At 36.3% G+C, this 22,449-nt stretch overlaps 1 non-coding gene and 1 pseudogene across 2 annotated transcripts; both read left to right on the top strand.

Moving 5' to 3' along the window:
* Positions 1–14,517: 14,517 nt before the first annotated feature.
* LOC146897227 (small nucleolar RNA R71) lies at positions 14,518–14,625 on the top strand. Its single transcript, XR_015024375.1, has one exon. It is a non-coding gene; the product is annotated as a small nucleolar RNA R71 (small nucleolar RNA).
* A 1,972-nt stretch (positions 14,626–16,597) lies between these two features.
* On the top strand, positions 16,598–21,509 carry LOC146897226 (S-adenosyl-methionine 4-1-methyl-2-pyrrolidinyl-3-oxobutanic acid methyltransferase-like; annotated as a pseudogene). Its single transcript, XR_015021488.1, has 4 exons — positions 16,598–16,756; positions 20,107–20,511; positions 20,645–20,902; positions 20,998–21,509. The product of XR_015021488.1 is annotated as an S-adenosyl-methionine 4-1-methyl-2-pyrrolidinyl-3-oxobutanic acid methyltransferase-like (transcript).
* The last annotated feature ends 940 nt before the right edge of the window (positions 21,510–22,449 follow it).

The raw sequence follows: 22,449 nt of genomic DNA, 5'->3' as shown, positions 1-22,449 counted from the left end.
GAGTGTGTTGGAACAAAATGTGTTTAACAATGAACCTTAAAGGGTTTTGATGATAACAAGGTATTAAAAATTGTAAATTGGACTAGCTAATATTTGTTCAAGTGTACAGGACCATAATTATAAAGTTACATCATCATTGGTTCTGAATGAGCAAATAAAGAGCTATGGAAACAACAAAAATTTGAAGCTTGGACGCTCCTGAAGGCAACTTGCTACTGAAGAGAAATAGCGCTCCTGAAGTAAGCTGCTCCTGAAGAATAGTGCTTCTGAAGACAAGAGGTCCAGAAGCCACATCATCAGAAGCTGCGTCATCAGAAGCTGCAGAAGTCATATCATCAGAAGCTGCATCATCAGAAGCTGCCTCATCAGAAGCCATTTCACCAGAAGCTGAATATCAACTGGATTTGCAAAGAATCAAGAATTGAAGAATTATCAATGCAAAAGCTGTCTATTGGATACGAAAACACAAACAAAGGATTAGTGGAGTTTGCAACGGTCATTTCAAAGGTGTTTGAAGGCGTGTGTTTGCAATTTGGACGAAAGCGTTGACATTGTACTTTGTACGAATTGTACAACCACGTTCTCCACTACTCTGTTTTGTGTCCGCGCTACAGGACAAGAAAACAGCTCCAGAATACGGTTTCTCCTGCATAGATGTTCCTTTGGATAAGGAATGGATTTCAAATTTGTTCTTCATAGGACAACAGCCAAATCAGGCAAAAGATTATTGGTGAAAGATCAAGCTTCAACAACGACTCTTTGGTGTGCTGGCAATTTCACAACGTCTCTTTCACACCACTATATAAAGGAGTGAAGACCTAGAGAATTGGTAATGCATGAACTCTGAACGAAAGACTCACAAAGATTTTCACAAGTACCAAACCTCTGCTGAAATTGTTCTGCATTCACTTAGAATTTCTGTGTCTCAAAGTCATATCTTAGAAATTCTTAAGTCCATTGAGTCTGTATCTGATTTGTATTGTGAGCACCTCTGATTGTATATCAAGTGTTCAACCTTAAACAATTTTCTGTGTAATTTTGTTTAGTTAGGAAGTCTCTTGCAGTTGTGCTTGAGCAGGAAGTCTCTTGATTGTGTTCTTGAGCAAAGGAAGTCTCTTGCTTGTGTGCTTGAGCATTGGAAGTCTCTTGCTTGTGTGCTTGAGCATTGGAAGTCTCTTGCTTGTGTGCTTGAGCATTTGTAATCAGATATTTCTCATAGTGAAATCTCCTTGGAAGTGCAAGGGGGACTGGACTACTTCCGGATTGTGGAAGGAACCAGTATAATTGCTTTGTGTCGTTCTTCTTCTCTCTCTCTCTGTTTTATTCCGCTGCATTTAGATTCTGATTATCACTTCAGAAGCTGTCTCGCTTAGCTTCTGATCAGTGTGTTCAGTTTTTAGGAGAAACGAAGAATTTTTCTAAAACACAATTCAACCCCCCTTCTTGTGTTTTTCTCACCTTCAATTGGTATCTAGAGCCTTGGTCTGTTGTGTATCACTTAACCGTGCAACAGTCAAAGATCTGAGAAAAACATGTCTACTCCTACTCCTACTGGTCCTGGTGATACTAGCTATAAACATGTCTCACATGATTATAGTGATAGTAAGAAAACCAGTATTGGAAAAGTTCCAAAGTTCAATGGAGATGCTGAAGAGTTCTCTTGGTGGAAGACCAACTTTTACAGTTACATCATGAGCCTAGATGAAGAATTATGGGATATTCTGGAAGATGGTGTTGGTGATTTAGTCCTTGATGAAGAAGGAGCTGCTGTGGATAGAAAGAAACATACTCCAGAACTGAGGAAACTTTACAAGAAGCATCATATTATCAGAGGAGCTCTTGTCACTGCCATACCCAAAGCAGAATACATGAAGATGAGTGACAAATCCACTGCTAAAGCTATGTTTGCTTCTCTCTGTTCAAATTATGAAGGGAGCAAGAAGGTCAAAGAAGCAAAGGCTCTCCTGCTTGTACATCAGTATGAGTTATTCAAAATGAAGGATGATGAAACTATTGAGGAGATGTACTCAAGGTTTCAAACCTTAGTTTCTGGTCTACAGATTCTAAAGAAGAGCTATGTTGCTTCTGATCATGTAAGCAAGATACTCAGAAGCTTACCTGCCAGATGGAGACCAAAAGTGACTGCCATTGAGGAAGCTAAAGATTTAAACACTTTAAGTGTCGAAGATCTTGTTAGTTCTCTCAAAGTTCATGAGTTAAGTCTTAATGAACATGAGTCTACTAAGAAGAGTAAATCAATAGCTCTTCCATCCAAAGGCAAGTCATCAAAAGCTCTCAAAGTGGTTGAATCTGAAGAGGAAGAACAGTCAAGTTCAGACTCTGAACCAGATGCTACAGAAATGGCCATGCTCTCAAACAGACTTCAATATCTGGCCAAGAAGAACAGAAAGTTTCTCTCCAGAAGGGGTAACTCCAGAAGCTCAAGGAAAGAAGATCAGAAGGGATGCTTCAACTGTAAGAAGCCAGGTCACTTCATTGCTGAATGCCCTGATCTTCAAAGAGAAAAGTCAAAGGACAAGTCAAAGAGGTCTACATTCAAACCAAGCAAATTCAAGAAGCAGATTAAGCAGAGTTTAATGGCAACCTGGGATGATTTGGGTAGTGAATCTGGATCTGATAAAGAGGAAGCTGATGAAGATGCAAAGGTAGCTGTTGGGTTGGTAGCAACAGCAACTTCAGAAGCTGGGTCAGATTCAGACTCAGAAGATGAAAACGAGGTATATTCCAAAATTCCCAGAGATGAACTTGTTGAGTCACTTAAAGAACTTCTTACACATTTTGAAGTAAGAACCAATGAGTTGAAGGATTTAAAAGAAAAATATGCTGATTTGGTACAACAGCAAAAATCAACTTTATTGGATCTGAAAGCTTCTGAACAAGGACTTAGGGGCTTTGACTTCATGTGTAAAACATATGAAGATCAGCTCAGGTTCTTATGTCAGAAGCTACAAGAAAAGTGTAATGAAAAACCTTTAAGTAACCATGAAATTGCTCTTGAAGATTTTATTATATCTGGCATTGACAGAAGCAGAGTGGCTTCTATGATTTATAGCATTTACAAGAACAATGGCAGAGGAATTGGTTTTCCAGAAGTGAAACTGGAGAAAACCAATCTAAAGTCTTGTTGTGAATGCATCAAGGAAGGTCTGAAAACATTCTTTGTACCAGAAGGGGCTGAGTTGGAAACTGTTGTTCAATCAGAACCTGAAGCTTCTAGTTCTAAGGCTAAGATTATTTCAAAGCCAAAGAACTCTAAGTCAAAGGCTATGATCAAATCTGATTCCAAGACTTCAAAGGTTAGGATCCTGAAAAGATCAGAACCTATTCCTCAGAGTCTGGTGAAACCAAAATCTGGGGTTCTGAAGTCTAAGTTTCAGAAGAAGACAGTTACTGCTTCTGAAGTACCAAAACCTAAGGTGATGGTTAATCAGAAGCAACCCAACTCACAGCACAAGGTACAAGAAGTGAAGAGTAAAGCCTTAAGTACTAACCTTCCAGGACCCATAGAACAATGGGTACCTAAAACTAAAAATGTCAATGATGCAGGTATGTCTAAGAGCAGTGCCAAAGCAAAGATCATGGTACCTAGACAGCGGTTGCTCAAGACACATGACAGGAGACAAGTCCATGTTCCTCAGTCTAACAATGAAAGAGGGAGGAAATGTGAAATTTGGAGGCAACCAGTCAGGCAGGATCATAGGTACAGGAACTATTGGTAATTCCTCTACCTCAATTAATAATGTATGGTTGGTAGATGGTCTTGAACATAACCTTTTGAGCATTAGTCAATTTTGTGATAATGGTTATGATGTGCTTTTTGAAAGACCCAACTGTACAGTAATCAACAAGGAAGACAAATCCATTGTGTTCAAAGGAAAGAGAGTTGACAATGTCTATAAAATCAATTTTTCTGAACTGGCTGATCAGAAGGTGGTTTGCCTACTATCAGTGAATGATAAGAAATGGATGTGGCACAGAAGGTTGGGACATGCTAACTGGAGGTTAATCTCTAAGCTTAGTAAGTTACAACTTGTGAAAGGGCTACCAGACATTGACTATCATTCAGATGCACTCTGTGGTGCATGTCAGAGAGGGAAAATTGTGAAATCATCTTTTAAATCCAAAGACATTGTTTCAACCTCAAGACCGTTAGAATTACTCCATATTGATTTATTTGGACCAGTAAGTACTGCATCCTTATATGGAAGTAGATATGGATTAGTCATTGTTGATGATTACAGCAGATGGACTTGGGTGAAATTCATAAAGAGTAAAGATGTTGCGTGTGATGTATTCAGTAGCTTCTGCACTCAAATTCAATCTGAAAAAGAATCAAAAATTTTGAAAGTCAGAAGTGATCATGGTGGAGAATTTGAAAATGAGCCATTTGAAGCTTTTTGTGAAAAACATGGAATTTTCCATGAATTCTCTTCTCCTAGAACACCACAACAAAATGGGGTTGTAGAGAGAAAGAATAGAACTTTACAAGAAATGGCCAGAACCATGATTCATGAAAACAATTTACCAAAACATTTTTGGGCAGAAGCAGTGAATACAGCATGCTATGTTCAAAACAGGATCTATATTAGACCTATTTTGGAGAAAACAGCATATGAACTCTTTAAAGGAAGAAAACCCAATATCTCTTACTTTCATCAATTTGGATGTACATGTTACATTCTGAACAACAAGCTCTACCTAAAGAAATTTGATGCAAAGGCCCAAAGAGGAATCTTTTTAGGTTACTCTGAAAGGTCAAAGGCATACAGAGTGTATAATTCAGAGACACTCTGTGTTGAAGAATCTATGCACGTTAAATTTGATGACAAGGAGCTTGAAGATAAAACTTCAAAGCAAGGTGAAAGTTTTGCAGAGATACAGGTTCCTGAAGCTACTCCAGAACCTGATCAGATAGCTGAATCTGAAGATAGTCCAGAAGCTGAACCCACATCAGAAGCGCAAGATGAAACTGCTTCTGATGAAGCACAAGATGACTCACATCAAGAAGATCCTCCCAGAAACACATTCAAACACAAGTCTTCACATCCTGAGGAGCTAATCATTGGAAACAAAGATAGTCCAAGAAGAACAAGATCACATTTCAGACAAGAGTCAATGATTGGACTAATCTCAATGATTGAACCTACAACAGTTGATGAAGCACTTTCAGATGATGGATGGATCCTAGCTATGCAAGAAGAGTTGAATCAATTTCAAAGAAATGATGTGTGGGATCTGGTACCCAAACCTCAGCACAAGAACATTATTGGAACAAAATGGGTATTCAGAAACAAGCTGAATGAGCAAGGTGAAGTAACAAGAAACAAAGCCAGGCTTGTTGCACAAGGGTATAGTCAACAAGAAGGCATTGATTACACTGAAACGTTTGCTCCAGTTGCAAGATTGGAAGCAATCAGGTTACTTCTTTCCTATGCAGTTAATCATGGCATAATATTATATCAAATGGATGTCAAGAGTGCATTTCTAAATGGTGTCATAGAAGAAGAAGTGTATGTCAAGCAACCTCCTGGATTTGAGGATATTAAATATCCTGACCATGTTTTTAAACTGAAGAAATCACTATATGGCTTGAAACAAGCTCCCAGAGCTTGGTATGATAGACTAAGTAATTTCTTAATCAAAAATGATTTTAAAAGAGGACAGGTCGATACTACACTCTTCAGAAGGACCCTTGAGAAAGATATTCTTGTTGTGCAAATATATGTTGATGATATAATATTTGGTTCTACTAATGCATCTCTTTGCAAGGAATTTTCTGAGTTAATGCAGGATGAATTTGAAATGAGCATGATGGGAGAGCTGAAGTTCTTCCTGGGCATTCAAATCAATCAATGCAAAGATGGAGTCTATGTTCATCAATCAAAGTACACAAAGGAGCTTCTGAAGAAGTTCAAACTTGTAGATTGTAAAGTGATGAACACTCCAATGCACCCTACGTGCAACTTGAGCAAAGAAGATGAAGGAGCTAAAGTAGATCAGAAGCTGTATAGAGGTATGATTGGTTCTTTGTTATACCTCACTGCATCTAGGCCAGATATTTTATTCAGTGTATGCTTGTGTGCAAGATTCCAATCAGATCCTAGAGAATCTCATATGACTGCTGTCAAGAGAATCTTCAGGTATTTGAAAGGAACAACTAATCTTGGACTCCTTTATAGGAAATCCTTAGATTATAAGCTAATTGGATTCTGTGATGCTGATTATGCTGGTGATAGGATTGAAAGAAAGTCAACCAGTGGCAATTGTCAATTTCTGGGTGATAATCTTATATCCTGGGCTAGCAAAAGACAAACAACTATTGCTATGTCTACAGCAGAAGCAGAATACATTTCAGCTGCAAGTTGTTGTACACAACTACTTTGGATGAAACATCAGTTGGAAGATTATCAGATAACTGCTAACAGTATTCCCATTTATTGTGATAATACTGCTGCTATTTGTTTGTCTAAAAATCCAATTTTGCATTCAAGAGCTAAGCACATTGAAATCAAACACCATTTTATCAGAGATTATGTTCAAAAAGGAATTTTAGATATACAATTCATTGATACTGAAAATCAATGGGCTGATATATTTACTAAGCCTTTAACTGTTGAAAGATTTGATTTTATAAAGAAAAATTTGAACATGCACTTTGTATCTGATTAAATGCTTGCTTGCTCCTGAATAGGATTTTAGGTTCTGAAGTTAGTTCAGAAGCAGTAGTCCATCAGAAGCTCTTTATTGAGGTTCTGAGGAAAACTCGCTTCTGATGATGACGTCAGCATCTGAAGTCCAGAAGCTGGATTTGTTGCTTCTGAATAGTTGAATTAGTGGAAACGTTGGAAGTTACCTTTTAAAAAGTAACTTCTGACCCACTAACTTGGTAGTTACTCTGTGAACTTCTTACGTGGCCTGTATGTGTTGGTGTATAACTAAAAGGGCAATGATGATTTAATAGCTTTGAAAGTACTTTTCACGCGCCCCCAATTTTGTCATTAATGTTATGTTTGTTTGTCTCTTTTGAATTGCAATCGTTTTACTTTTAACACTTTGTCAATTCACACACTACTCACTCACAACAAACACATTTGCTCTCAAACCTCTTGCGAAGTAAGCGCATTCTCTCAACCTTAGAACCCTAAAATCTTCATCTTCTTCAAATCTTCGTCAATCATCAAATGGCATCATCAAGCTCAAAAGTTTCAGAATCTACATCAAACAAGCAAAGCGTATCAGAATCTGGGTCCATCTACAAAGAGAAGACTATGGATATTCCATGGGAATCCTTAATAGTTCAAGTAGAGTCACCGATGGATTTTGCTTCACTCAAGAAGTATGAAGTAAACGTGGAAGGTTTGATAGAAACTCAGATGATGTCTGAGTATTTCAAGATGCTAAATGGGCCAACATATGTGAACTTGGTCAAGGACTTTTGGTTAAAAGCTGAAGTGTACAATGAAAAGCCTGCAAAAGTCGTAAGCAAACAAGCGGGGTCAAAGAAAGGGAAAATGGTCATGGATATGAATCCTACATCATTTGATAGCTTAGAAATAAGGTCTGAAGTGATGGGCATTCCTATAACCATCACTGAGGACGTTATAGCTAAAGCTTGTAGGATGCATGCAGAGGGAAGATTCCAAGAAATAGTCAGGAAGGAAGATGTCCTGCTAAAAGGTTACTACAACTCTCTTCTGGGTGGGAAGAAAGATGCCAAGCCTTCAGAGATGGAGATTCACAACAGAATGTTGGTGAAATTCAGTAATGATTGCTTCTTTCAAAGAGCAGGAGGGTCTGACCAACCCAACAACCAACAGAAGCTAGCAATTTATTTCATGACCAATCTTGAAAAGATAAACTTCCCCAGATATGTAATGGATCATCTCTGCTGGGCCATAAACGAAAGCACTACAAGAGGAAGAAAACAAGTACCCTATGGAAGATTGCTGTCTGAAATCTTTCATCAAGGAAGGGTGCTGGAGTTCTTAAAAAGGACAAGGAGTGCTTCTGATAAATGTTTCGAAGTCTCTACTGCTGAAAGGACTATCAGTAGCAGGAGCTTATGCTCTATGAAGTTCATCAAAGAAGCCCCTAAAGATGAAAAGTGGTTAGAGATGACAACTGCTGAAACTGAGATAATCAGGGACTTTCCTCCCATCTTTAAGGAAAGTGACTCTGATTTCCTAGTTCAATCAGTAGCTGAGGAAAGTCAGATGGTGCTAATGTATCCTGAATTAGAAGGGAAAACAAGAGAAGAAATGGGTCTTGCGCCATTTGTTGAAGATGAAATCAGGTCCAGCATCTGTGGTATTCCAGTAAGACTTGCACAATGGCACATAGAGTATGTTCTCAAGGCTGCAGCCTCTGGATACTACTCTGGAATTGATCTTTCAGATGCTGCTGAAAAACGCATTTGGAAAAAGCAAGCCAACTTGGTGATATACAATTCTGAGAAGGAGAAGAAATATGCTGAATTGAGCATGGAAACTAAGATGCTTCTGAAGATTCAGAATGAGAACCTGTTTCCAAGTGGTGACTGTGTGAAACCAAATCTAGCTCAGAAGGTCCTTCTCCAGCACTTCATCAAGAAGGAAAAGGTGAATGTGCCCAAATACATGTTCAAGTACTTGGTAGAGTGTTTGAAACAGAGTCAGCTACTGGATAAACCCTTGGTTCCTTATGGAAGACTTCTCTCAGAGATATTCTATCAAGGAGGTATCTTGGACAGTCTCAGTCAATCTCAAGGCTTCACAGATCAGCTACTTGACACAAAAACTGGAAAATTCATTAATGCTCATACTCTCTTGAATATGAAGCTAATCAGTGAAGTCACCAAACTTCAAACTGATTTAAGTGAATCATTTGTTAAGTCTGATCTTATGAAGGACTTTCCACCCATCTGCAAGAAGGATCCCATTGAAGTGCAGATGTACTATATCAAGGAACATTTTGAGGCAACCAATGAGAGAATCAGATTGGAAGATATTCCAGAGGAAATGTATGGTGGTGCTCTGCCACGAGCCAGAGGCAGAAAGTCAAAAAGGAAGATAACTGCAGAGCAATATCTAGAGGTTGAACAACCTGCTAAAAAGGCAAAAGTTGCTACTGACAAGCTCAAAATTGGTAGTTCATCAGTACCTTCTATTGAAGAAGCCATTGAAGACATGGATTCCAGGTTGATCATGGATGTTGGCATTTCTCTTGATCAACCTGCTATACCAAAGAGGAAGAGGAAGCCAGCCTTGAGGAGGACCAAGGATTTTCCTCATATCACCTCTACAGCTCAAGATGCTTCTGATTTGGAGTTAAAGAAGTTACAAGAGAAGAAGGCAGCAGCTGAAAAAGTCTTGGAAATTGCTGCTGAGCTACAAGAGTCTGTAGTCTCAGAAGCCAAGAAAATGTTGCAGATGACCAGTGAGTTTGCTCAAGAGGATTCTGATCCTGAACCAGAGAAGGTAATTAATATATCATCAGATTCCGCATCCAAATCATTATCAGACTCTGATGATTCTGATGATGATATACCCTTAGCTCAACTGTTTCGAAAACCAGTAAAAAGCCAATCAACATCAACCAAAACCAACGATAAGCCCTCTCAGTCAACTACTTATGAACCAGTTGGTCACATAATTAATGAGAAGTTGGCTGAACTGGCTGAGCAGAGAGAAAGAGTCATTGATACTATTTTTCGCCTTCACCCTCAACCTCTTAACATTCAACCTCTCAACATGATTCCTCCAGAAAATGTTGAGTCTACCTCAGAAAAGGCCTCTGAAGCAACTCCAGAAGCAGCTGCTTCTGAAAACGTTGTTTCAGAAAACCCCCATCAACAAACACCTGAACCACATAAACCCACAACACCCCCTCAATCACCAATAGCCACCATTGACCCCTAACTCAACACTCAAACATCATCTTCACCACAACAACCATCAACTGAAACTGAATTTCAACCTTTACCTGAACACTCCCCTGAACCAACTCCCATGGATGTTGACATCTCTCTAGTCAATGTTCAAGCCTCAACCTCCACCACACACATTGATTCTGACCAGCCTTCATCTTCAAACACACAAACACACTTTACCATTCCAGTTCCTAACCCTATTCAAGATTTGGAAATCAATGATTCTGATCTTGAAATCCTTGAACAACCACCCACAGACATCCTGGAATCTGGATATATTAATTCTGAGCTTCTGACAATTCTGAGTCAATTGCATAATCTGGTGGATCAAAGAGGGACAATTGATCTCACAGGTGCATATGAAGACTCCTGGGCATCTCTTCAGAACCGGGCAACTGAGCTAATTGAAAGCATAAGGGCTAAGTGCATCAGAAGCAAGGAAGCTACTGTCAGGAAGTTAATGGAGCATCTGAATCAGAGTCTCAGAGTAAGAAGTTCTACACTGCTTCTGGCAAACCAGCCTTTCTTCTTTGAAACGGATTACTTGACCAGAGAAGCAAGGTTGTGTAAGCTTCTGAAGAAACAGACGGCACAGCAGCAGCAAGAAGCTAGAGAAAGGGAACAAGCTCTTCTTCAGAGGCAACAACAACTTGAAGAACTGTTGAAGAAGAAGATTGAAGAAATGGAAGAGATGAAGAAACAACAACAAACCAACCCTTAGTTGCACACCCTTGTGTTTTTCTTTGTTTGTTGTCTGTTTTAAAATTTCTTAGTCCTTGCTTCTGAAACCATCTTGTCTTATTTCTCTTGCTTCTGAATGCTTACTGATTCTGACTGTTTAGCTGCTTCTGACAATTGAATATACATGTTCATATATTTTGCTCTGATTTATTTAGTTCATTGCTTAGTATACTCTCTCATGTTTGAGTTTTTCTCATATCTCTTTGTCTTTTATGCCTATATATTTCAATTTTTTTTGATAATGACAAAAGGGGGAGTATATGTGACAAGTATTTAAAGGCTCTGAGCCCCATTAATGGAATTTGAAATTTTTGAAAACCTTCTATCATTTTTTTTTTACCTTATTGGTATAAGCTATGAACGAACGAAGGAGTATCAAAATTCAAGTAAAATTAATTGAACCATTCTTCTTATCTATAAGTTAATTCTTTCAATGATTCAATTTTGTTTTTAAGCTCTGATAATATTATTGCGCGAAAAATGAATTTAATTAACCTGGATAGAACTTAGGGGGAGCTTACAAACCTCACCTTAAAGACTATCAGACTCAGGGGGAGTTTGAGCTTACAAACCTCAGATTCTGAGCTTACAAACCTCAGAACCCCAAAGTCAACTTGTTAATTAGATTAACAACAATTGATCAATTTTAAATACTTTTGTTTGTCATCATCAAAAAGGGGGAGATTGTTGGAACAAAATGTGTTTAACAATGAACCTTAAAGGGTTTTGATGATAACAAGGTATTAAAAATTGTAAATTGGACTAGCTAATATTTGTTCAAGTGTACAGGACCATAATTATAAAGTTACATCATCATTGGTTCTGAATGAGCAAATAAAGAGCTATGGAAACAACAAAAATTTGAAGCTTGGACGCTCCTGAAGGCAACTTGCTACTGAAGAGAAATAGCGCTCCTGAAGTAAGCTGCTCCTGAAGAATAGTGCTTCTGAAGACAAGAGGTCCAGAAGCCACATCATCAGAAGCTGCGTCATCAGAAGCTGCAGAAGTCATATCATCAGAAGCTGCCTCATCAGAAGCCATTTCACCAGAAGCTGAATATCAACTGGATTTGCAAAGAATCAAGAATTGAAGAATTATCAATGCAAAAGCTGTCTATTGGATACGAAAACACAAACAAAGGATTAGTGGAGTTTGCAACGGTCATTTCAAAGGTGTTTGAAGGCGTGTGTTTGCAATTTGGACAAAAGCGTTGACATTGTACTTTGTACGAATTGTACAACCACGTTCTCCACTACTCTGTTTTGTGTCCGCGCTACAGGACAAGAAAACAGCTCCAGAATACGGTTTCGCCTGCATAGATGTTCCTTTGGATAAGGAATGGATTTCAAATTTGTTCTTCATAGGACAACAGCCAAATCAGGCAAAAGATTATTGGTGAAAGATCAAGCTTCAACAACGACTCTTTGGTGTGCTGGCAATTTCACAACGTCTCTTTCACACCACTATATAAAGGAGTGAAGACCTAGAGAATTGGTAATGCATGAACTCTGAACGAAAGACTCACAAAGATTTTCACAAGTACCAAACCTCTGCTGAAATTGTTCTGCATTCACTTAGAATTTCTGTGTCTCAAAGTCATATCTTAGAAATTCTTAAGTCCATTCAGTCTGTATCTGATTTGTATTGTGAGCACCTCTGATTGTATATCAAGTGTTCAACCTTAAACAATTTTCTGTGTAATTTTGTTTAGTTAGGAAGTCTCTTGCAGTTGTGCTTGAGCAGGAAGTCTCTTGATTGTGTTCTTGAGCAAAGGAAGTCTCTTGCTTGTGTGCTTGAGCATTGGAAGTCTCTTGCTTGTGTGCTTGAGCATTGGAAGTCTCTTGCTTGTGTGCTTGAGCATTTGTAATCAGATATTTCTCATAGTGAAATCTCCTTGGAAGTGCAAGGGGGACTGGACTACTTCCGGATTGTGGAAGGAACCAGTATAATTGCTTTGTGTCGTTTTTCTTCTCTCTCTCTCTCTGTTTTATTCCGCTGCATTTAGATTCTGATTATCACTTCAGAAGCTGTCTCGCTTAGCTTCTGATCAGTGTGTTCAGTTTTTAGGAGAAACGAAGAATTTTTCTAAAACACAATTCAACCCCCCTTCTTGTGTTTTTCTCACCTTCAGAGTGAAAATTGAATGGGCGGTTGATGTTTTATGAAGTTCATGGCATTTCATTGTTTTCATCATTGATGCGGTTGCCCTTTTGGACATCATTTCTGAGCCTGATAATTCAACATCTTGCCTTTATTGCTTGGTGCTTATCCTCTTAATTTCAGTTTGCATCCATGGTCATGGTGCTCTCCCTCATGGTGCAAGTTAGCACCTTCTCCCACATCATGGTGCAAGTTAGCACCGTCCCCCTCATCTCGATTTTGCTCCTCATGTACCTGGACATCATCAACATACAACGAATTTTCTTCCACCACGGTGTTAGTCCGAGATGGGTTAGGAAGTGGTATCAAAATAGGCACATTGAGCTTGAGTGAAAATTGAATTGGCGGTTGATGTTTTATGAAGTTCATGGCAATGAGGGTGTCTATGTTAAGCCTATTGTTTCCCTCAATTGGTTTTATCCCCTCATCTTCACCCACTCCAAATTGCCTAGCTATGTATGTGATGATCCCCCCCGCCACTATCTCTCCCTTACCGGCAGGCCTATTACCTACATCGGCAAGATAATCAAGCAAATATAAACAAGTGTTTACGGGGTGGTTATAGAGCATAGTCCAAAGCATGAAAAGTTCATCGGTTCTAGTGTTCCCTAACTCGGTTCTACCCCAAATGAAAAATTTCCCACTTCTTCCTGAAGCCATTGTCATTGACCTTGGTTGGACTTTATGTTTTGATGAAGGTTAGGGTCTAGAAAGATTTTCGGTGGAAAAAGGTTGGTTTAAGTTTGGGGTTTATGTTCGAGTAAGGGTTATGAGTTTAGGTGTGGAGATTGGTTAAGAATTTGTGGTTTTTAGGGTTAGGTTTAGGGAGGTAAGGGTTTGGTGAATTATGGGTTTGGGTGGATGAAAGTTGTTTTTGATGGAAGGGGTTTGTGTAGAATGAAGTTTAGGATTGATTTGGTGAAAGAATTGGTTGAGATGCGAAGGTTTGAAGGTTGTTGGTTATGGAGGTTTTAGAGAGAAGTTTGAAGGTAGAGAGATGTTTGTGTGTGAAAATGAGGGAAGACGAAGAAAATTTTTGAGGTTATACTTACCTAGAGATGTGGCATGGCCGTGCCACATATTGGCACGGACCGTGCCAAGCTACTGGAATTTTGGCTTGTGTTTGGCTTCAAAATCTGGCACGGCCGTGCCAGACTTAGCACAGGCCGTGCCAACCTTCTGGTCAGGGGGCCTCAATTTTTTTTCACTTTTCTTGAATGTACTCGGACAATTACCTACAAAACAACTTAAAACAACGAAAAACAAACAAAATAAAAGCAGTTAAATGTGTGGGTTGCCTCCCACGAAGCGCTTGTTTAGAGTCATTAGCTTGACGGTAAGAAAGTGGTTTGTCTATCCTATACCCAATCTTTCAGAAAGGGACAACGACATCAAACTGACATTCTCTGCCAAATCACACATGGCTTTTGCTATGGTTTCAGATCCTATGACACAAGGTATGGAAAAGCTCTTTGGATCCTTAAGTTTAGGTGATAATTTGTTTGGAAGTATTTCAATAAAATTTCTAAACTGCTCATCTAACTTTGATTTTGAGCCATGTCTTCAATCAAGGCGTATGCCTCCGTATAGTTTTTATTCATTAGAGCTCCACCTGCAGCTGCATCAACAAAATTTTTGTGGTACACAAAAGGCCATTATAAAAAATGTGAATAATAAGCCAATTCTCTAAACCATGATGGAGACAACGTCTAAGCATTTCTTTGAAACGCTCCCACGCATTGTAAAGAGATTCTCCATCTTTTTGAGTGAATTGTATGATTTGTTTCCTTAAGTGAACAGTTTTAAAATGAGGAAAGAATCGGGCAAAAAAAACTTGCTTCATTTGATGCCATGAAGTGATAGAACCAAATTCCAATGAATGAAACCAAGAACTAGCTCTACCCCCTAAGGAAAAAGGAAAGTTGTGCAGCCTTACGACCTCTTGGTTTGCATTCACGGTTCTACTGAGTCTTAAAAATGTTGAAATATGAAAATTCGGATCCTCAGTGAGTGATCCGAAAAATTGATTTTGCTCCACTAAGTGAACAAGTGCAGGTTTTATTTCAAAATTGTCATCAACCGTTGGGTACACAATAGCATCGTATGACTCATTTGAAGATGGGATTGCAAACTCTTTGAGAGAGTGTTCCTTAGCCATATCGTTATTATCTTCCCAAGAAGTCAAAGACAAAAGAAGAAATAGAAAAAGAAAGAAATAAAGAAAGAGAAAATAAAATAAAATAAAGGAAAAGATTTTTTTTTCAGTCTAATCCTTAAAAAAAAAAAATTAATCAAATTGCAATAACTTCCCAGCAACGGCGCCAAAAACTTGATAGGCCAAACCGCAAGTGCACGGTCTATCGAAGTAATAGTAGTAAAAGAGAGTATCGTTCCGCTAGGGAGTTATGAATTTAATTAACTTTCAATAATGATTAGATGAAGGTTTCAAAGGTTAAAAAGTTTGGATTTTTAATTAAAAGAAATAACAATAATAAAATAAAAGAGTCTTGGAATTATTGGTTCGTCATAATAACAAACCCTTCACTAGCCAAGACTTTAACTTCTAATTTCATGTTTTACACCTTAATTTCTAAAGACCGGTTTCCCTTTAGCCCCTCACCTTTCCGATGAAAGTCCGGTGAGAGTTTACCCCTAGTAACCAAGCCTATTTCGCTGACTTGATTACTAGAAGAAGCTTATAAGGATTAAAACTACACATGTCTCAATAATTGCAAAGACTATTTCGCTGCCTTTGCAATTATTGTCTAGATTCACTTGTTCCAATATCAAAGCTCCGCTTTCGCTTTATGAATTGATATTTGGGATGATGGATTAACAATTATCAAACCCTCCACTTTCGCTTCTACAGTTTGATAATGGTTAATTCATGTTAAAACGGGGAATCTAAATTAGAAATTACGGTTACATGAAATTAGGGTTAAAGCTTGGTTCGATTAGGATTATGTCATTAGACTTATCCAACAATCCCAAGACAAGAAGAGTCTACTCACTAACGTTCATTGTAGACATAGAGAAGAAGGAGAAGAAGAAGAATATAAAATAAAGCAAAAGTGAACTTTTTATTCCCATAACAAAAGATCAATATTTGTGATGGAGAGCCACTCTATTTATAGCTTTACAATTGACTTAAAATCTAAACAACTACAAGGGCTATTCGGTAAAACTAAAACATGGTAACTTGGGCTTGAAGAAAAGCAGCAAAAGGACTCCAGGAGGGTGGCTCGGCAGTGCCACATGTTGGCACGGACCGTGCCAAGCTTCTGACTTGGGGGCTCTATATTTTTGTTCCGAATTTTTGCTCCAAATCAGCTCCAGACTCCTTTCTTTTGCTCCTAGACACCTTCCATCATATATTCGTTCCTGAAATATAAAATATGCAATTGTAGTAAAAAGATTCAAAAAGGAAATATTATTGCAATAAAATAAATTCAAATCTAAATAAAACTAAACTAAATAATGCATAAAAATAGACTAAATATAGACTCATCAAAGGATCCCTTTGGGAAAAACGAAAAACTTAAAGGACCTTTAGATGCATTTGACCTAGTTTTTGTGTTAAAATAAAATATTAACATATTTAATTAAGGTCTTCCTAACTGTTTTAAGGACAATGGTTAAGGAATCTACAAATATAAAGTTTGTCATAAAAATATAAAATGGTACTTTTAATTAAGTAATGATTACACATCTTTTTTATAAAAACTTACATGTAATTAACATTTAGTGTACACAATACACAACATACCCTTTTTATCTATCTATCTATGGGTTGATGTATGGCCTATTATTAAACACTAAATCAGAATAGAAATAAAGCTAAAAGAAGCAAGAATGGACGTGGGGAAGATAGTGCACATGAATGGAGGCGATGGAAAAACAAGTTATGCAAACAACTCATTTTTCCAGGTACGCACACATATACAGATTAGATCTCGGTTGACTCTATATAGATCGGGTATTGATGTTATCACCAAGCTTGGGTTTTCTGGTGACTATATAGTCATGGTGGTGACTTTAGCATCTGCCTATGGCTATGAAACATTGAGATGATATTGATTATAGCATTTGCATTGTGTTCGTATTACTTGATGATCCAACATAGCATAAATAACATTTTAGAGATAAATACTCTCTTCGTTCCTTTTTTTTTTTTTTTTTTGAGGGAAATACTCTCCTCGTTCCTGTAAACTTTCAAACTTTTGTTTTTCATTTCCATAAAAAAAAAAAAAATCACAATAGTTTCTTTTGTCAAGTGAACGTATATTTTTGAGTGATTTTTTGCTTTTATGTTTAAAATATTATAAAAAAAATCTACAAAAAAATTAGTCTAAAATTTGTTTTTTAAATCCATATTTTCTTTATTTTTATCTTAAACTGTTTGACATTTAAGAAATTTATGTTTAATTTATATCCCACATTAACAAAAATAAAAAAAATTGTATGGGGGCAACAATTTATAGTTTTTTAAACATGTCTATGAAAAACCATTAAAACATCTGTGGTGATTTATCATTAGAGAGTAAAATTGCTCGCGTCGCAAGATAAATTTGTTGGACCCAAATGTGTGATTCTTTTTATGGAAATTTTTTAAATTTTTTTTGTAAAGACACAAATATATTTTACCTTTGTTTTTTATTCAAAAATAGCATTAAGAACTACTCCCACCATTCCATATTAGATAACTTATTTGACAACGTTTAATATTAACCTGACAAACTTTGATCATATTTTTTTACTAATATAAAAAGATAAATAGTATCATACAAGATGTTGTTGTATTCGTTTTGATGAATATTTTCAGAATATTAAATTTTTTTTAATTTTTTCTAATAAATAATTAAAGATATTAAAGATAAAAAATATGCATTGATATGTGTGATAGAGTCAATTGTGTCACTTAATATGGGACGTGGGAGTAATTCTTATAGGAGCCTACCAAAAAGTTGGTGAAAATTTATAATGTACAACACCCCACTTAGCAATTCTTTTTTTCTTTTTTCTTTTTTTTTGAGGGAACTTAGCAATTCTTATGTCGCTTGATTTTGATGCATCATATTGTTAACCGGTCTTAGAAGTCATCCCAAGACCTAATTTTTGGAGTGAGATCCATCAATAATTTTTGTGACATCTTTTTCTCTTATACTCACATTATGTTTTCACTTTAATTCTCTATTGTTTTGATTTTCATGTCAATACTTACCTTTTTTTTTTTTTTGTAAATCTATAGTTGTTCAAAAAGTTATCAAACAAATGGTTGTTTAAATAACACACCAGAGAAATTGGAATCAGAGTCGGTTATAAATTGTAAACTGGAAATTGAACTCATAACCCGCGATAGACGTGAATATAGTAAAGAAGTTGTTTGAAGTCTCAAATTGCTTAATTTTTCGGGTTGTTGGATGTCTAAATGTATTTGATGGCTCTCACTTTTTAAATTTACTTTTGAGAAGACGAAAGTTTTCATTAGTCTTGCGAATAGATAAGACATCTAAAAGTGAAAACATAATGAGATTAGAACAAGATAATCTCTAATGAAAATTTAGAATCACAAATCTACTTGGTTATTGCGCTTTGGGTTGGTCTTTGTATTTGGGAGTGAGATCGATGATTCCTGGGAGAAGAAGAGATTGAATTAGGTTTGGGTTTTTAAAGAAGGGCATTTTGGTCTTTTCGCTTTTGCCTTAAAGTCCTAGGGGCATTTTCGTCAGTCTACCCATTCTTTTGGTGACTCAGCAACTCATTTAACCAATCATCAGTGACACCTCAGCTGATTACTGACGTGGCAGTAATTAACTTGGTTGAAGGACTAAATTTCAAATGATTAAATTTTGCAATGGCGGTTTAAAATAATTAGTAAGTTCATAGACCAAAATTCAAATGATCCCTATTTGCAGAACTAAACATATACATATATATATATACATATATATATATATATATATATATATATATACATATATATATATATATATACATATATATATATATATATACATATATATATATAAGCCTCTTAGTTGCTTTGTGCACTTCCAATGATCACTCCAGAGGATCACTAAAGATTAGTTAATTGAAAATTACTAGCTAGTTTGCACTAATTAGGAATAAGTTGGATAAAATTGAGTTAGTTAGTTAGATAAAAATTAACTTTATCACAAGATTTACTTGTTAGTCGGGTAACCTTAGTTAGTTAGCATAAATCCTCTCTATACATAGAATTGTGTCCCTTGCGTTTTGATATCTCCACATCTTCTCTATTCAATACAATTTACATAATTTCATTCATTTCTCTCATCCTTATTCTAAATTGTTATTCAACTAACATTTAGTGTTTAGCTTTTCAATCCAACATATTAATGATTGCATCAGGGACGGCCCAACAGATTAAGAGGCCTAAAGAAAAAATTTAATGTGGCCTTTAAAATTATTATTTTTTTAACATAATATTTATATAAAATCAATTTTGTGGACACTAAAATTTGAATTCGTGACTTAGAGTAATTGAGGCCTTTTTGATAATTAAGTAAATTATGCAAATGTCTGTAATTTAGCTGTCATATAATATATTTAGCAAATGTCTAAAATTAATTTTTTAGAGGTCTATTTTTCCACCCAAAATTTTGAGGCTAAAAACCCTTGTTTGGGTTGTTTGGCCCTTAGGCCGGCCCTGGATTGCATTGGAAAAAAGATTAGTAATTTGTAATGTGTCGCGCCGATGATAAATATTTTATTTTTAGGGTTAAATATGTTTTTGGTCCCTATAAATATGTCAACTTTTCGTTTTAGTCCCTCTAAAATTTTCCTTCAACTTTTAGTCCCTATAAAATTTTCAATCACTACTTTTGGTCCCTATTTTTAATTTAATTTTTGCATATTTTAATGAAGTTATGCAGAAATGTGTAAAATATTCTAAAAAAAATTCCTAAAAAAAATTAGAATTTTTTAACAAAACACAAATTAAATATGAATTTTTAACCGTAAAAAATATAAAAATTCATATTAAATTCTTGTTTTGTTAAAAAATTCTGAATTTTTTTTTGAGTGATTCTTATAATATTTTGAATTTTTCTGAAAAATTTCATTAAATAATATGAATTCTACATATGAGTTTACTTTAAAAGAGGGACCAAAAGTGAAGATTGAAAATTTTATAGGGACTAAAAGTTGAAGGGAAATTTTAGAGGGACTAAAACGAAAAGTTGATATATTTATAGGGACCAAAAACATATTTAACCCTTATTTTTATGTCATTATAGGGAAAGGGGATTTCTTTGACAAAACATATAAGAGAGGAAGCCATAACTAGCCTCTACACCAGCACACTTCCCAGAAGCCTTGCAATTGCTGATCTGGGTTGTTCTTGTGGACAAAATACTTTGTCTGTTGTCTCAGAAATCATCATGGTTGTGGAGAAGCTTTGCCAACAATTGAAATATGCATCTCCCGAATACAAGATCTTTTTTAACGATCTTTCGGGGAATGACTTCAACAACATTTTTAAGTCACTTGATAGCTTTAAACATAAACTACTCGATGAAATCAAAACTGAAATGGGTCCTTCCTATTTCTTTGGTGTTCCCGGTTCTTTCTATGATAGAGTTTTTCCAGATCGAAGTCTGCATTTCGTCCACTGCTCTTACAGTCTTCACTGGCTATCAAAGGTTTATATATCATCACTTATAGACTAGTGATATACATACATGCAAGTACACAATTGAATCTATAGATGCAAACATATATGATATACATATATGAAACTATGTCTAATTGATTTTTATTTGTTTGGTGAATTAGGTTCCCGAAGGTATAGATAACAATAAGGGCAACATTTACATCAGCAACACAAGTCCCTTAAATGTCGTCAAGGCTTACTACGAGCAATTTCAAAGAGACTTATCGATTTTTCTCAAGTGTCGCGCAAAGGAATTGGTTGAAGGGGGTCGCATGGTTCTAACGATGGTGGGAAGAAGAAATGAAGATCCATGTGACGTGGAATATTGTTGCGACGATTGGGATTTTTTGGCTACTGCTCTTAATGATATGGTGTTGCAGGTATAGACATCATTTTCCTATATGAAAAATGAGTTATATAGGAAAATTATTTGTGTTTGTCCTTAATATTGTATATGAAATATTGTATGCTACAGGGGATTATAAGGGAAGAACAAGTGAATACTTTTAACATCCCTCACTATTATCCGTCTCCGAATGAAGTGGAGTTGGAAGTTCTCAATGAAGGATCGTTTGCCATCAATCACATGGAGTTGTTTGAAACAGAATCAGATACTTCTAATATGATGAAAATGATTCTGAAAATGGATATGATGTTGCAGGGTGCATCAGAGCTGTGGTTGAACCTTTGCTAGTTAGTCACTTTGGTGAAGCTATCATTGAAGAGGTTTTTAGCCGTTACAAGGAATTATTGATTGATCAAATATCCAAGGAGAGAATGAATTCCGTTAATGTTACCATATCATTGACTAGAAAATCATAATAAGCAAGAAGTTTGCATTATATGTTGTTTATTAATGGTTAAATAAATTGAAAGTTGTTGTGGTACTGGTTTGTCTGCTTGATTATTTTTGCTACTAATTAATTACTTTTTAATAAATGTTATGCCAATATAATAAGAACTGCATGAACATTGATATGTTTTAGCTACCAATTGTCTGCGTTGTTGTGTTCTACAATGTGTAATAAATAAAAATCAGGATTTTAATCTCTAATCCTAAAACCAAATAGTTAATCATGTGTCCTCTTTACTAAAGGCATGATATGTATTTGATGATGTGACAATGATGATTTAAATTAAATCTTAACATGTTAGTATCCTTATTTATTTTTAAAACTACCATTACATGAGACTATAATTTAGTTCATAAGCGACCCTATTACCTTGCCTCTGACTAAAATCGACATGAGAGTTTTGAAAATTAATGTTCTGAAACAACTGCTTACAAATATATATAATACAACCAAACTCAGTGACATCATTTATGCATGTCCTAAAAGAGTCAACAACCTTCTTAGAATCTAACAGAAAATCTACATTATCAAACTGAATGTTTGCCACCTATCAAGTGTCATATATAAACTCATCGCTTCACCCACATCAAGCGTAAAATTACCCTCTTCGTCTCTAAGACACATTCTAAGTCGCACCTTAGTAAGCGACAAGGAAAATGAGGCATCTATATCACATTTACACCTTTCAGGGGGGCGGTTTTACCCATCGATATGAACCTATAAGAGTCCACCCATGTGGGTCAAAATTAGAGGGAGCTGCACTACCTAAACGAATGACTTGCGCACGTCACTAATCTTTGAAGGTGAGAAAAAACACAAGAAGGGGGGTTGAATTGTGTTTTGAAAAATTCTTCGTTTCTCCTAAAACTGAACACACTGATCAGAAGCTAAGTGAAAACAGCTTCTGAAGTGATAATCAGAATCTACACGCAGCGGAATAAAACAGAGAGAGAGAGAAGAAGAACGACACAAAGCAATTATACTGGTTCCTTCCACAATCCGGAAGTAGTCCAGTCCCCCTTGCACTTCCAAGGAGATTTCACTAAGAGTAATATCTGATTACAATTGCTCAA

The sequence above is a fragment of the Medicago sativa genome, chromosome 8, assembly GCF_051527215.1.
Source record: "Medicago sativa cultivar Bolivia chromosome 8, Bolivia_mono, whole genome shotgun sequence".
NCBI lineage: Eukaryota > Viridiplantae > Streptophyta > Magnoliopsida > Fabales > Fabaceae > Medicago > Medicago sativa.
The sequence above is the reverse complement of the archived record's forward strand: the minus strand, read 5'-3'. Positions and strand labels throughout refer to the sequence as shown.